Raw genomic sequence first — 15,810 nt, forward strand, 5'->3', positions numbered from 1 at the left:
GGTTCCCACTGTAGTTTTTATTTACATTTCTCTAATAGTAGTGATGTTGAGCATCTTTTCATGTGCATTTGCCCATCTGAATGTCTTTGGAGAAATGTCTATTTAGGTCTTCTGCCAATTTATTGATTGGATTGTTTGTGTTTTTTTCGATACTGATCTGCATGAACTGTTTGATTATTTTGGAAATTAATCCCTTGTCAGTTGCTTCGTTTGCAAATATTTTCTCCCATTTTGTGGGTTGTCTTTTCGTCTTTTTTATGGTTTCCTTTGCTGTGCACCTCGTAAGGTTAATTAGGTTCCATTTGTTTTTGTTTTTATTCTCATTACTCTAGGAGGTGGGTCAAAAAAGATCTTGCTGCGCTTTATGTCGAAAGTGTTCTGCCTATGTTTTCCTCTAAGAGTTTTATAGTGTCTGGCCTTCACTTAGGTCTTTAATCAATTTTGACTTTATTTTTGTGTATGGTGTTAGTGGGTGTTCTCATTTCATTCTTTTACATGTAGCTGTCTAGTTTTCCTAACACCACTTATTGAAGACACTGTCCTTTCTCCATTTTACATTCTTGCCTCCTTGGTCATAGATTAGGTGACCATAGGTGTGTGGGTTTATCTCTTGACTTTCTATCTATCCTGTTCCATCAATCTGTATTTCTGTTTTTGTGCCAGTGCCAAACTTTTGGTTACTCTAACTTTGTAGTATAGTCTGGAGTCAGGGAGCCTGATTCTTCCAGCTCCGTTTTTCTTTCTCAGGCTTGCTTTGGCTATTCGAGGTCTTTCTGTTTCCATACAAATGGTAAAATTATTTGTTCTAGTTCTGTGAAAAATGCCATTGGTAATTTGTTAGGGACTACACTGAATCTGTAGACTGCTTTGGGTAGTATAGTCATTTTCACAATATAGATTCTTCCAATCCAAGAACATGGTCTATCTCTCTGTTTATGTCATGTTTGATTGCTTTCATCAGCATCTTACAGTTTTCTGAGTACAGGTCTTTGGCCTCCTTGGGTACGTTTATTTTTATTATTATTTTAATAAATTTATTTATGTATTTATCTTGGGCTGCATTAGGTATTTGTTGCTCCATGCAGGCTTTCTCTAGTCGTGCCGAGCAGGGGCTACTTCCTCGTGGTGGTGCGTAGGCTTCTTGTTGCAGTGGCGTTTTTTTCTTGTTGCAGAGCACAGGCTCTAGGCATGCAGGCTTCAGTAGTTATGGTATGGGGGCTCAGCTGTTCTGCGGCATGTGGGATCTTCTCGGACGAAGGCTCGAACCCACATCCCCTGCATTGGCAGGTGGATTCTTAACCACTGCGCCACCAGGGAAGCCCCTTAGGTAGGTTTATTCCTAGGTATTTTATTCTTTTTGTTGCAGTGGTGAATGGGATTGTTTCCTTAATTTCTCTTTCTGATCTTTCATTGTTAGTGTATAGGAATGCAAGATTTTTGTGCATTCATTTTGTATTCTGCAGGTTTACCAAATTCACTGATGAGCATAGTAGTTTTCTGATAGCATCTTTAGGATTTTCTCTGAGTAGTATCATGTCATCTGCAAACAGTGATAGTTTTACTACTTCCAATTTGCATTTCTTTTCTTTTTGTTCTCTGATTGCTGTGGCTAGAACTTCTGAAACTATTGGCAGGAGTGGACATCCTTGTCTTGTACCTGATCTTTGAGGAAATGCTTTCAGTGTTTCACTGTTGAGAATGATGTTAGCTGTGGGTTTGTTGTATATGGCCTTTATTATGTTGAGGTAGGTTCCCCCATGCCAACTTTCTGGAGAGTTTTTATCGTAAATGAGTTTTGAATTTTGTCAAAAGCTTTTTCTGCATCTATTGAGATGATCATATAGGTTTTATTCTTTAATTTGTTAATACGGTGTATACATTGATTGATTTGCATATATTGAAGAATCCTTGCATCCCTGGGTAAATCCTACTTGATCATGGTGTATGATCCTTTTAATGTGTTGTAGTCAGTTTGCTAGTATTTTATTGAGGAGTTTTTGCATGTATGTTCATCAGTGATATTGGCCTGTAATTTTCTTGTGTGTGGGTGGTATGTTTGGCTTTGATATCAGGGTGATGATGACCTCACAGAATGAGCTTGGGAGTGTCTCCTCTTCTGCAGTTTTTTATAGGTGTTTTCTTTTTAAATGTTTGATAAGTTCTTCTATGAGGCCATCTGGTCCTGGCCTTTCTGTTTGTTGGAAGTTTTTTTCTAAATCAGTTTTAATTTCAGTACTGGTCAGTGGTTTGTTCATATTTTCTTTTTCTTCCTGGCTCAGTCTTGGTAGGTTGTATCTTTCTAGGAATTTGCCTACTTCTTCTAGGTTGTCCATTTTATTGTATATAGTTGCTTGCAGTAGTCTCTTAGGAGCCTTTGTATTTTTGTGGTGTCCGTTTTTATTGATTTGAGCCCTCACCTGTTGTTCTTGATGACTCTGGCAAGGTTTATGTTTTCAAAAAAACAGCTTTTAGTTTCATTGATCTTTGCTATTATTTGCTTTAGGTGTAAGTAAGATTAGGTTATTTATTGAAGATTTTTCTTGTTTCCTGAGGAAAGATTGTATTGTTATAAACTTCGCTCTTAGAACTGTTTTTGCTACATCCCATAGTTTTGGATCAGTGTGTTTTCATCATCCTTTGTCTCTAGGTGGTTTTTTTTTTTTTTTTGTGGTATGCAGGCCTCTCACTGTTGTGGCCTCTCCCCTTGCACAGCACAGGCTCTGGATGTGCAGGCTCAGGGGCCATGGCTCACAGGCCCAGCTGCTCCGCGTCATGTGGGATCTTCCCATACCGGGGCACAAAACTGTGTCCCCTGCATCGGCAGGTGGACTCTCAACCACTGAGCCACCAGGGAAACCCTCTAGGTAGTTTTTGATTTTCTTTCATGTATTCAGTGATCCATTGTTTTTTAGTAACATGTTCAGCCTCCATGTGTGGGTTTTTTTTTTAATAGTTCGTTGTGTAATTTATTTCTAATCTCATATGGACAAGGTGCTTGATATGATTTCATGTAAATTTGCCAAGGTTTTCTTTGTGGCCCAGGATGTGTTCTATCCTGGAGAATGTTCTAGGTATACTTGAAAAGAATGTGTATTCAGTTGCTTTTGGATGCAATGCGGTTTAAATATCAATTAATGCCATCTTGTCTAATGTGTCATTTAAGGCTTGTTTTTCCATATTGATTCTCTGGATGATCTGTCCATTGGTGTAAGTGGGGTGTTAAAGTCCCCCCATCATTGTGTTGCTGTCAGTTTCTCTTCTTATGGCTGTTAGCGTTTTTTTCATTATAGATTGATCCCTTGATCATTCTGCAGTACTTCTTTGTCTCTTGTACCATAAAGTCTATTTTGTGTGATATGAGTATTGCTACTCCAGCTTTCTTTGGATTTCATATAGGCAATTTCTTTTATTTTTCTTCTTCCCATGGCTTGAGGGATCATAGTTCCCCAACTTTGGATTTGTTTTTGTCTGGTGTTCTGTCTTCCCTTCCTTTTGATTTCATCTCTTGTGGTTTGATGATTATCTTTAGTGTTGTGTTTGGGGTTTTTTTTTTTCTTTTTTGAACCTATTGTAATTTTTTGGTTTGCAGTCTGCCTGTATGCTTTTTTTTTCTTTTTGGCCGAGTTGGGTGTTTGTTGCTGTGTGCAGACTTTCTCTAGTTGCGGCAATTGGGAGCTACTCTTCATTGCAGTGTGCAGGCTTTTCATTTACATGGCTTCTCATTGCAGAGCATTGGCTCTAGGCACGTGAGCTCAGTAATTGTGGCTTGGGGGCTCTAGAGTGCACACTCGGTAGTTGTGGCACACAGGCTTACTTGCTCCATGGCATGTGCGATCTTACCCGACCAGGACTTGAACCCGTGTCCCCTGCATCTATGTGGTTTTTATATAGCAGTCTATGTATGTACAGGATTGTTTTGAGGTGCTGGTGTCTTAATTTCAAATGCAATTCCCATTTCCTGCATTTGTACTCCTCATGGTTGCTGTTTTGATATCATATTTCGTGTGTGGATGGTTTCCTTCTTTTTTTTTTTTTTTTTTTTTGGTTTTCTTCTTTTACTGTCTGTTTGCCTTTACCGATGAGCTTTCCCTTTTGTGATTTTCTTGTTTCTAGTTGTGACCTTTTCTTTTCTGCCTAGAGAAGTTCTTTTAGCACTTTTTGCAAAGTTGGTCTGGTGGTGCTGAATTCTCTTTGCTTTTGCTTGTCTTGTCTGTAAAGCTTTTAATTTCTCCATCTAATCTGAATGAAAGCCTTGCTGAGTAGAGTATTGCTGGTTGTAGGTTTTTTCCCTTTCACCATTTAAATATATATTGTGCCACTTTGGCCTGCAGAGTTTCTGTTGAAAAATCAGCTGATATAGCCTTATGGTTATCATTCCTTTGTGTGTTATTTGTTGCTTTTCCCTTGCTGCTTTTAATATTTTTCCTTTGTGTTTAATTTGTATCAGTTTGATTAATATGTGTTTTGGTGTGTTTCTCCTTGGGTTTATCCTGTATGGGACTCTGCACTTCTTGGACTCGGGTGTTTCCTTTCCCATGTTAGGGATGTTTTCGGCTGTAATCTCCTCAAATATTTTCTCAGGCCCTTTCCCTTTCTCTTCTTCGACCCTTATAATGCAAATGTTGGTTCATTAAATGTTGTTATTTCCACCACTCTGTCATCCAAGCTCACTTAGTCGTTCTTCTACCTTAGTTATCCTGCTATTGAATCCCTCCAGTGTATTTTTCATTTCAGGTATTGTATTGTTCATCAAATCTACCTTTCTTTTAAACATTTCTTGTATCTTCTCCATCTGTTTCCATTCTTTTTCTGAGATTTTGAATCATCTTTACTATCATTACTCTGAATTCTTTTTCAGGTAGAATGTGATTGTACTCTTCAAATAATGCTTATGTATTGTTTTATTTATTTTTGGCTGTGTCAGGTCTTAGTTGCAGCACACAGGATCTTTCGTTGAAGCACATGGGCTCAGTTGCCCCACCACAGTATGTGGGATCCAACCTGCATCCCCTGCATTGGAAGGCAGATTTTTAATCACTGGACCACCAGGGAAGTTCCTGAATAATACTTATTTTAGTGGAAAATCATAAACGATTAAGCTATCTTGTTAAAATACTTGTTTTAAGGGTGATAAAATGAATCATTGTAAGTGTAAAAAGTGATAATGCTTTGTCATTATCACTTTTTGTCATTGTAAGTGACATTGTAAGTGTAAAAAGTGATAATGCAAGATGTTAAGAACTCAATAAGGTATTTCTGTGTTTCTACAATGCAGATGGACTAGAGGTCAAGTCCTATAGCTTGTTGCAGTTCTCTTAAGTTTAAAGAGTCAGCAATGATGCCCAGTTATCCCCAAGTGCTGGAGGCCAAGCACTTTGATTCTGGCAAGAATCCCTTTTCCAGAGAGTCATATTCAGTGTGAATTCAGTAAATTGTGGTTCATGATCTCTACCCCTGGAGAAGAAATCTAGTAGGAAATTACAGATAGTCTCTCTGAACAGGTATGGGGGAAAAAAATGGATATATCAAAGAATATGGTGGATAAGTATAAAAAGTATATATTCTTGAATCCTATTATGTAATGTTAGCATAATTCCAAATCAGAATTTAATCTATGGATTATGTAAGGTGGAGATTTTTATAAAGTAATAATTTTTAATATAACCAAAGTAAAATTTGAAAAGAACCATTTCCTCTCCAACACAATCCCTTATTCTTCTGGCTCAATGGGCTCCAGTCACACTAGCCTTGTGGATGCTGCTCATACACACCAGATATGACTCTGATAGAGAGGCTTTGCACTTTTTTGTCCCACTTCTGGACAGCCTTTTCTCAAGGTATCCACATGACCTTATGGCACAACTCTATAACGTTTTCTGCCCTCTTTTACATGCTTTATTTTTCTCTTGAGTATTTGTCTTTGCCTGAAATATTAAATGGTTCGCTCAGCAGAACCATTTATGGCCCCTGCACTGGTGTCAGGTGTCTTCGTGGACTTGGTGTCTGTAGATCCTAGGTTTTATGGACAGATTCCCATTTTTGGCAGCCAGCGGACTGAGACATGAAAGGTTGTCTTAGTAATGGGGCTAGTATATACAAATGCTTGAGGATGTGATTGTGATGGGAGTGCTCTAGGACATGTAGGTCTGTTAACAACTGATAAGGATAGAGAGCAAGGGGGGCAGAATTAGAATGGTAGCACGAGGTTTCTGTTCTGAGAATGATGGTAGACATGTAATGTATGAGGAGGTTCAGTGAGTAATATGCATGTGAGGAAAGTGTGTGAAGTAATTGCCCCAGGCCCTAGTACTAGAAGTATAAGAGAGAAGGATGGGGCTAAGTTTGCTTGTATCTGGGAGACATGATAGTGGGTACACTCAGGCTGTTGTCTTGGAGGAAAGGGAAAGGGCCCTGCATACCAGGCTCACAGATTACATGGTATCTCTCTATCCACCTGCCTGTTGTTGCTCAGGGTTGTACATACTGATCAAGGAAGCATGAAGAGTTATTGGGCCCACTGCCCTCTAAGTCACGGAGCTGGGGTGGATGATGAACCCAGAGTATGGGCTGGGTTTAGAAGTACTTATGGGGTCCTGTGGAGAGAGGCTGCTTATGTACAAATCTGTCCCATCATCACAGGGCCCTGTGACCTTTGAGGACGTGGCTGGGTACTTTTCCCAGGAGGAATGGAAACTTCTTGATGAGGCCCAGAGATTCCTGTGCCGTGATGTGATCCTGGAGCCCTTTGCACTTGTTGCATCATTGGGTAAGGCCCTCCCACCTATCCCAGCATCCTGGGCAGGTCTCTGCCGTTCCCTTTTCCAAAGGCAAGTCTGTTTTTTCACAGACTCCTAGACAGTGGGCACATCTCTATTACTGCTTCCCTCTCATCTGTGTTGTTGGTGCCAAGGCTGAATGAGTACGACCTCCTTTCAGAAGTATCCCCAGTACCAGCAGCTCTGAAGTTTTTTCAGTGAAGTTTTTCTGGGTCATAAGACTTGGAATTAGTTCAGTGGGTTCCATCAGTCTCAGCCACTCCCTGCTAAGTTGACTCTGTAGACCCACACACCTCTGTGCGCTAGGTTCTGCCCCCTTCCAGCTGATATTTCCTGGGCCCTGACTGTACCAGGAATTGTTGGGATCCAGCAGGGACACTGGTTCTTTTTGTGACAGTTTTTCTTTCCTCAGGTTTTTTGGGGGATTGGTTGTTCTCCTGGGCTAGTACTGACTGTTCACCTGTCCTGTCTTTCCCTTAGGACTTGCATTTTCTAGGTTCCATGTTGTTGTCCAACTGGAGCTGGGAGGTGAACCCTGGGACATGACAGAGTGGACATGACTCCAAGCCCCAGCATGAGGGGTTCAAAGTGGGCTTGGCCCGATTGATTTGGCATCAGGGGTTCAAATTATATCAGGATCATGTCCTGTGCCCCACAGTGTTTTGGTGCCAAAGCCAGTGACTGTGTACCTCATTTCTGTGTGCATTCCCCCCAAACATTGTGTCATTTCTCTGCTTTCAGTTTGTTGGCATGGAGCAGAGCACAAGGAGATAATTTCTGAGCAGAATGTTTCTGTAGAAGTGCCATGAATAAATACTTCAGAGACCTGTCCATCCAAAGTCCTGTCCCTGGAAGATGTGTATCCTGGCCTTAAACAGTAAGTTTGCCTCTAGGTGAAGACCTGGGAAAAATTCCTGGCCAGAAACTGTGTCAGGTGTGAAATTTCACCAGCACAGAGGAGGGAAACTCTTTAGAAGAGACAGGGGTAAGGCCTTTATGAGGAGCCACATAGTCCATGCATCCAAGAACTCCTTCACATGCCAGGAGGCTGGGATGGATTTCCCTGGTAGCTCTAGCCTTCTCCAGCACCAGGTCACTCCACAAAAGGATGCTGACTGCACAGCAGTGTTTCACAATGGTAAAAGTCTCTATAAGTGCGGGAAAGCCTACCCCTGGATGTATAGGCTTGCAGAGCATGAGAGAGTCCACACAGGAGAGAGGCCTTAAGAAGACAGTCACACTGGAGGAAAAAAACACATGCATGCACTAAATATGGAGAATTCTTCAGCCAAAACACCCAGCTTACTGAACACCAAACAGGTCACGCCACAGAAAAAGACCATGAGTGCAGCAAATGTAAGAAAGCTTTCAGCCAAAGGTCTATAACCTCATCTATCACCAGAGTTCATACTGGAGAAAGGCCTTGAGATGAGATGAGGAGAGTAGCACATGAGCTGTCTCCTTAGTTAATACATCATACTGAATAGGCTTTGTGAGGGACTCATCAACGGAAGTTGAATGCCATACAACTGAACAACCCTAGTGTGCAGATTGCCCGTGAGTATGAGGTTTGTAGGAAGCTTTTCAGGAGCTATGCTCTACTTTCTGACTTACTGTCACTGTGAGTTTCTTACCTTTTCCAAGTGGCAGATCCCCATACTGGGACTCAGTCATCTAAGTGTGATCAGGGTAGGTAGCCTTTTGTGCTCTCGTATCCCCTGTAGAAAAGCATGAATTCCCTGAGCAAGTGGGTTTTGTCATTCTCTTCCATCAACTGGCTAGGACAGGACACAGGAACAGGTTTTGTGGGTGTTCCAAACTTAGTATACCTCACTGGGGGTAGTATCATGGCAGAGAATAGTTTTCACTCCAGTTCTGGCCCATTTTGCATCATTGTCCAAGGCCTTCTGGGGTAGAGTGCAGGGCTCTCTGTGGGACTAAAACAGGGAATTATAGGGAGAGACTACCAAAGAAGAAGGAATAAAATATAAAATTGCATTCATGTATGTTCCCACCACTGTGGCTGTTTTGCATAAAGGTTTTTGCAGAAACCTCCTGAGCCTCAGTCAGTATCAGACTGAGTAACGTAAAGGTTTTAGGATTCCCTCAGCATCTGCAAATAGTTTATCTCAAGGCCATTTGATGCACAGTGAAAACAATGGGGAATGAGTGTGGAAATCGTGTAGTACAGGCATGTGATTGTTAGGACCCAGGCAGAGTTCTTGGATAACTTAAGTGGAAACACTTTTCAGGGATTCCCCTGGTGGCACGGTGGTTAAGAATCCACCTGCTGCAGGGGACAGGGGTTCAAGCCCTGGCCTGGGAAGATCCCACATGCCTCATAGCAACTAGGCCTGTGTGCCACAACTTCCAGAGCCTGTGCTCTGCAACAAGAGAGGCGCCTCTGCTCACCACAGCTAGAGAAAGCCCAGGAAATTAATAGGGTTGTATCCTTTTTGCATTGGGAACCTTCCATCCCCTGTGTTCCGCACCAGTAGTGGGTTGGTATGGTTACTGTTTTGAATATTACTTTTTTTGCGGTACACGGGCCTCTCACTGTTGTGGCCTCTCCCGTTGCAGAGCACAGGCTCTGGACGTGCAGGCTCAGCTGCCATGGCTCACGGGCCCAGCCACTCTGCAGCATGTGGGATCTTCCCGGACCGGGGCACGAACCCGTGTCCCCGCATCGGCAGACAGATTCTCAACCATTGCATCACTACAGAAGCCCCTGAATATTAGCTGTTTTAAAAGTGTGGATACATACCTCACTGTGGTCTGATGCATTTCTCTAGTGATTCATGATGTTGAACATTCCTGTGTTCTTTGCCAGGTGTATTGTCTTCTTTGATTAAAATGTCTTTTTATTAGTAACTGTGGAGAGAATAAAAAGAAATGTGTTGCAACTTGTTTTTTCTCAGTGACTTTGCTGGATGGAATAAATGTTTAGTGCCCCACATGTAGTCCTTATTAACATAGTCTCCATTACTGTAAGTCTAAACACCTACTTAAAAAAAAACCCAACACCCTCCCCCAATTATTGTGTTTGCCAATTTCCCTGGTATGAATACTCCAACTGTGGGGAGTTTCACACTGTGAACAGGAGGTTATTTTACTAAACCAGAGGTGCAAGAAGCCAAACAGTGGGATGTCAAAGCTTGCCAGAGAGGAATTTCACTCACAAGGCAGCACAAGCCAGGAGACAAAAAAGTCTCACAGCCACCTTCCTGGAGGTAAGGTGCTGTAGGGGACAAAGAGGCAGGGTAGTCTTAGGTGGGGGGAAGGGCAATCAGAGAAAAGGTGAGGCAGTAATGTGTACAGCTGTATCTGCATTACAGGCTTCTGTTCTTCACACATAGCTGGATAAGAGCTGACTCCAATTTCCTAAAAAAACAACTGAGGCTCCCTTCCCTACAGTGTCCCCACCCTGTCACAGATGTTTTCTACAGTGTGGGACTTCCCTGGTGGTCCAGTGGTAAAGAATCCACCTTCCAATATAAGGGATGAGGGTGATACAATCCCTGGTAAGGGAACTACGATCCCACATGCAGTGGGGCAACTAAGCCTTACATGCCACAAACCGAGCCCACTCCACAACTAGAGAAGAGAAAACCTACATGGCCCAACTAGGGAGGAAGTTGGAGCACATGCAAGTAGGAGAAAAAAAAACCCACCCAAGTGAGCTTAACCAATTAAGGCAGTTCACAAGCAAGGGGTTTTGACATGATATTTCCTTTTTTTAATAATTCTAGCTCAAGAAGTTGTTAGTCATCAGCTTCTGTTAACCCCTATGGGGCACAGTTTCAAGGTCATCCAATGTGGACTGGGGAACACATGCAGTAGCACTCCTTTCTACTATTTCCCTTATACAGATGCCCATAAATAAGGTTGAGGACATAGATAATAAGTACCGACATGTGCTAAAACAAGGGTCCAAGTTTTGAGTATTTTTACTTGACCTGTATAAAGGATTACATCACAGGCCTGTGTTGTCCAATGTGTATTCATTTGAAAGAAACGTTTGGCAGAGTGGCCCGACTCTTGGGAGATAACTTCTAAGCCCTTGAAACATTTGGACTAATAAGAGTGTGTGTTTACCCGGGGCCTTGTGCCATGCTAGCTAATTTATACTAATAATCTGACATGCCAGTGGGTAGGGGAGCCTTAGGGTCTCTGTAGCTGTTTGACATTCAGAGAAACTAGAGAGTAAGTTCAGCCACACAGGTGTCCCTTGTGCGTGACATACTAAAAAAAGCCTGTATAATACCAGGTCTTGTGTGAGGTTCCCCCCTTAGCAGTACACTTCATATTGTCACCCACGGATGCTGTGAGGCCTAAGTGACAGGGCACAGGAAACTGGCAATGTGGTCCCTCTGTGACTTTATCCTATTGTGCCATCTTTCCTGCTTTTCATCTGTATCCTTTCACTGTAACAGATCATTAGCCCTTAATTCATAATAGCTTCTCTAACTTCTGGAAGTGTGGATAGCAATTTATTTAACCTGAAGGTGGTCTTCCACATTCCAGAACGTAATTGTGCTTTTTTAAAAGTTTTGTTACGTATAATCAACTTAAAAATAAAATGCATTTTAAGTGCAGGGTTTGAAAAACATTGGCACAGGGTTACACTTTTGAAACCAAAGGTTTTCTCCTAGCCATTTGTAACTAATCCCCCCTTTAGCCTACAGAATTGATACTAGAAAATACTCTTCCTTCTTGCAATAGCCGTTGTTTTAGGATTTGCCACGTTTCTCAATTTCACCTGTATTGGATCTTATACTGTTTGACACGGTGACCAATGTTGGGGAGATAATAAAACAAGACCTTTTCCACAAAGTAGAGAAAATCATACTTCCTTCTATGAGCTCGAAACTAAACTGAGGCACATCACAGACAGCCCACTAAAGACATTATAAAGACAGAAACCGCACCCATTCATGATACACCAAGCAGAAAGAGCCCATTCAACGCAAAAAAACTCCTTGGCTGTGATTGAAATGTTTACTTTACCTCTTGACGAGTAGGGGAAGCCCTTCAGAGCTGGAGACCAGGGCTGCATCACTAATTCCCTTGTGAAGAAAATGACAGAACCTGCTGACGGCCCCCCCTTCTACCCCCGACCCCGGGGGCAGAGGCGGCCCAGCTTACCCTACCTGGTTCGCCCGCAGGCAGTGCGGGGCCGGCCGGCCTCTGAATCAGGACCCGGGAAAACCCCACGGGGGAACCTCTGCAGACCAGGCCACGCGAGCCCGCGGCCGAACGGCTCACGCCCTCCTCGGGCCTCCCCACCCGGCCCGGTTCCCACCTCCGGAGCCGGGAGACCCCCTTCCTGCTCCCTTCGGCAACCGGAGGGGACCCAGCCTCTTCCCTATAAGTCTGCAGGTACAACCTCCGGAGAGAGCACTAAGCGCGCCCGCCCGGCAAGACCGGAATGATCCCGCCAGCCCCGCCGACCTCCCGGAACTCTGCCTCGGGCATCGCGGCCGAATCCCATCCCCTGCAGACGTCGCCCGAGCTCCGGACGGGAAGGGACAAAATAAACGTGACCGCCAGATGGCGCCCGACAACCGGCGGGAACATTAGCGGGACGGATCCGGATCGCTGGCCGGCGAGGGCGCACTGCCAGCCGCCCGGATGCCCGACCTCGTTACGTCCCGGCCCACCTCCGAGCTGGTCTCATGGCCACGGGTTACAAACTCCCAGCTATAGCATGTGTGTTTTTGCTTCCTGCCCACTAGTGGAAGTCACTACCTAGTTCTTCCCGCCACTGTGGTCATAAAGGCACAGCCCCAACTCCTCTCTGCTTCCTGACACCTGCATGTGACAGGCTTCATGTGGTCTTACATGTCCTGCTGTGCCTGTCGTTTCCTTGGGGAACTTTCAACGGCAGTAGCCTCTCCTGTCCTCACTCAGTCACCTCCATAAATTAAAATCCCGGGAGCACATTTTTACACACTTGTAAAACTGACAAGAGGATTATTTAGCTTTTCGAAAGTTTTATGTACGTCTCAAAGGGACAGAGAAATAATTCAGAATTAGAAGTTTGCTAACGGAAATGCTCTAAGAAAAGAGATTGGAGGAGATTCATGGCACAAAGCTCCAAAACCCAACATTCCGAAAAGGTTACGGTGAATCCCAGTGAACAAGATAACACACTGTGAGCAAACAACCCAGTGCCTGCTTGCTTGCAGATTTTGGCAACCTACAGTAACATTTTCCAAGTCGGTCCTTTCTTGAATATGCATGCCCCCCAGGCTTAATACTTCAGTCCAGTGCTTTGAGAGCTATCTCCCTGTCTCCTTACTTGTCACAAGTAATAAATGCTTCTGCTTTAACTGAAAGTACTTGGTGTGTTCACTGGCTATGCACCCCAAGGCAAGGACCCACTGAGTCCGGTAACAATAATGATACACCTCAGCACAACTTGGAGGCCCGTGCACAGGCATCCTGGGGGCACTGTGATGAGGTCTGCATGCTGACACCCCTCAACAAGCCTACGCACACACATGCATTACACCACGTCCACAACAGAAAAGACATGTGATAGTCATGAGACACACAACCAGTGTATGTGGCACACATTAGAGGCTTGTGGGAATAGAGAGAGGTGCTGAACTACCACACCAGGTATGAGGACACAAATGCACAAATGCTCCAGGGAGACTTGTGAGACAAGCATGGGATAGGGAGGCCCAAAAGCCTAGTGTGTGGATATACACACAGGATCACACAATCATGCACGTGGACCGAGTGTGACAGGTGGTTTCAACCTGGCTGGGACATAACCCCTGCTCTTCCCCATCCTAGCACCATCCCTGTAGGTTTGATGATGTGCTGATGGCAGCCAGAACAGGAGCGGGGTTCTCATCTTGCCACAACCTGCAGTCTCACACGTTTGAAGACCGAATGTAAACACTAAAGGTCACGTGATGGAAGCAAATCAGCCCAAGCCCTGGTAGCAAAAAACTATATCCGAAATGCCTGCTAACAAGGCCCAGGAATCACAGTCTGAAGGGGACAGAGTTGGGGGAGGTTATGGTCTCTACTGGAGGGTCAGTATGCGTTGAGGAAGTTTCAGGGACAGCGGATCAAGGATGGTTTGGCAAAGGGAGGAATTATTTCCCTGGATTGTTAGCCATTGTTTGGGAAGTTTGTATTTTACCCAGAGGGGTGAGGATGATCATGTAGCTGTGTTGTCATCCCAGGTGAGTCCTAAGTCTTTCCTCTTCCTGGTGTTTCTTGAAGTCTTTACTCCTGAGTAGACGGGCGTTTCTAATTTTCTATGTGCTGAACTGCAACTACAACAAAGACAATAAAACACATAGCTAAGTTAAATTCAGAGAAACAAACATGGAAAAGAAAGCTCATTGCTTAATTTTATAAAAGTTTCTTGGCCGTCCGGCAGATCTCTCATTTCAACAGCATTTGGACTGAACAGACCCAGGGGCGCCCCTTCCTCCTGACTCTGACCACTCTCCAACCTTTTTTCCAGTCACAACCTTGGAACCACCCACTCAGCTCTCCTCGCCCTCCGGGACCAGCCAACACCACTTTCTGAGCTTAGCTCCTTGTTGCCGACCAAGCATGAGCTCCCAGATTCGTCACAATTACTCCGCCAGGTGGAGGCCGCAGTCACCCGCCTGATAACGTGCATCTGCCTCTCTCCCATACCTACCTGTCTCTGCGCTTCTCGAGGGCGTGAGACATCGTTTCGCGAACTGGCCGAGGAGAAGCCGGAGGGCCCGAGCTCACTGGAAAAGGCAAAAGCAGCGCTGTGGCCTCGCCCTCTTACAGGACGTGCCGAAGCCGTCCCAGGAGCGTGGGGAAAGCCCAGGACGCCGTGGAAGCCGCCCGGCTGACGGAGAAGAACCTGCGCCAGGCCCTGTGGGTCCGCAGGCCCTGGGCTCTGCCCGCGCAGACTCCACCTCTGGACTTCCTGGAGCCACTTCCTGGATGAGCCGGTGAAGCTCATCAAGAAGATGGGCGACCGCCTGACCAACCTCCGCGGGCTGCTCGGCCCCCAGGCTGGGCTGGGCGAATGTTTCTTCCAAAGTCTCAGCCTCAGGCACCACTAGGAGCCCCTGGAGCCCAGCGGCCTGTGAGGAGCCCCTCTGGGGTCAGGGCTTCTCCCTGAAGCCTGTCCCTGCAGCCACTGGGCAGCTTGTTAACCACCCTGGAGCCCTCTCCAAGGCTTGGGCCAAATGGAAAAAATAGCGCTTTTTGCAGGGGAAAAAAAGTTTCTGTGAAACATTATAAAGTGACTGGAACTTTAACAGGAAAACCAGGATGCATACAGGTAGCCACGTATGGGTTTCACAGTTACTACTGTGGTCTTATTCTCAGGATGCTCTTATCAGTCAGGTTGTGTTGAAATTCCTCCCTTGGGACTGTCTTTGGGACTAATTTCAAAGCTGCATGAAATAATCAATATGACCTTTGGTTTAAAAAAATGTACTGTCCAGTTGAGCCCTCCTTGGAGCCTTTTATATAATCAAATACATACTTTTGTGTTGCCAAGGTGGACACGAACCCTTTATGTTGTGTTTTATCCAATATTGTTACTGCACACAGGGCTCTCAGTGAGAAAAAACATCATTTTTTCCGCTAAATTTATAATGTTTTGAGAATAGCTTGTGTGGTTCCTGTATTCTGTAGGAAAGTTAAGTTGCGTTTTGAAGACACTACCCTCTTATATCTCCTCTCAAGATAATTGTCTGGGTTGTAGCTGTAGCTGTACATGAATCTGAGCCTTGAGATCCATGAGAGTCAGAGAATCTACTTTCAGGAAACAATTCTTGGTTCAAAGCAGAGGGTTATTCTTTCCATAACTGGGAGCTCCTTGGGACAAGGTGGTCCATAAAGGGACCTGGGCCCCAAACTGCAAGACATATGAGATGCATCCCAGTGGGTGAAGGACCCACTAGGGTTCATTCTCTCACCATCCAGTTTTCTCTGCCTTGTCTTCATATCTGTGGTCACTCAGAGGGTCTGGCTGTGGCCTTGCTGCTCCACCCACCAAGCACTGTGTTCTGAGTAG

The 15,810-nt window shown here is 44.6% G+C and overlaps 1 protein-coding gene and 1 long non-coding RNA gene across 2 annotated transcripts in view; one reads left to right on the plus strand and one right to left on the minus strand.

The window, feature by feature from the left end:
• LOC132509362 (zinc finger protein 501-like) overlaps window positions 1-9,679 on the plus strand; it is a 46,750-nt gene extending 37,071 nt beyond the window's left edge. The window contains exons 3-6 of the transcript XR_009536957.1: window positions 4,925-5,501; window positions 6,640-6,766; window positions 7,518-7,653; window positions 9,357-9,679. The gene's annotated coding sequence lies outside the window, so the exon portion shown is untranslated. The remainder of the gene's footprint in view (window positions 1-4,924; window positions 5,502-6,639; window positions 6,767-7,517; window positions 7,654-9,356) is intronic.
• On the minus strand, window positions 7,783-15,263 carry LOC132509378 (uncharacterized). Its single transcript, XR_009536959.1, has 5 exons — window positions 14,449-15,263; window positions 13,936-14,071; window positions 9,541-9,647; window positions 8,411-8,713; window positions 7,783-8,016 (listed from the first exon to the last, which is right to left on the minus strand). It is a non-coding gene; the product is annotated as an uncharacterized LOC132509378 (long non-coding RNA).
• Between the last annotated feature and the right edge of the window lie 547 nt (window positions 15,264-15,810).

This window comes from Lagenorhynchus albirostris, chromosome 19, assembly GCF_949774975.1.
Source record: "Lagenorhynchus albirostris chromosome 19, mLagAlb1.1, whole genome shotgun sequence".
NCBI lineage: Eukaryota > Metazoa > Chordata > Mammalia > Artiodactyla > Delphinidae > Lagenorhynchus > Lagenorhynchus albirostris.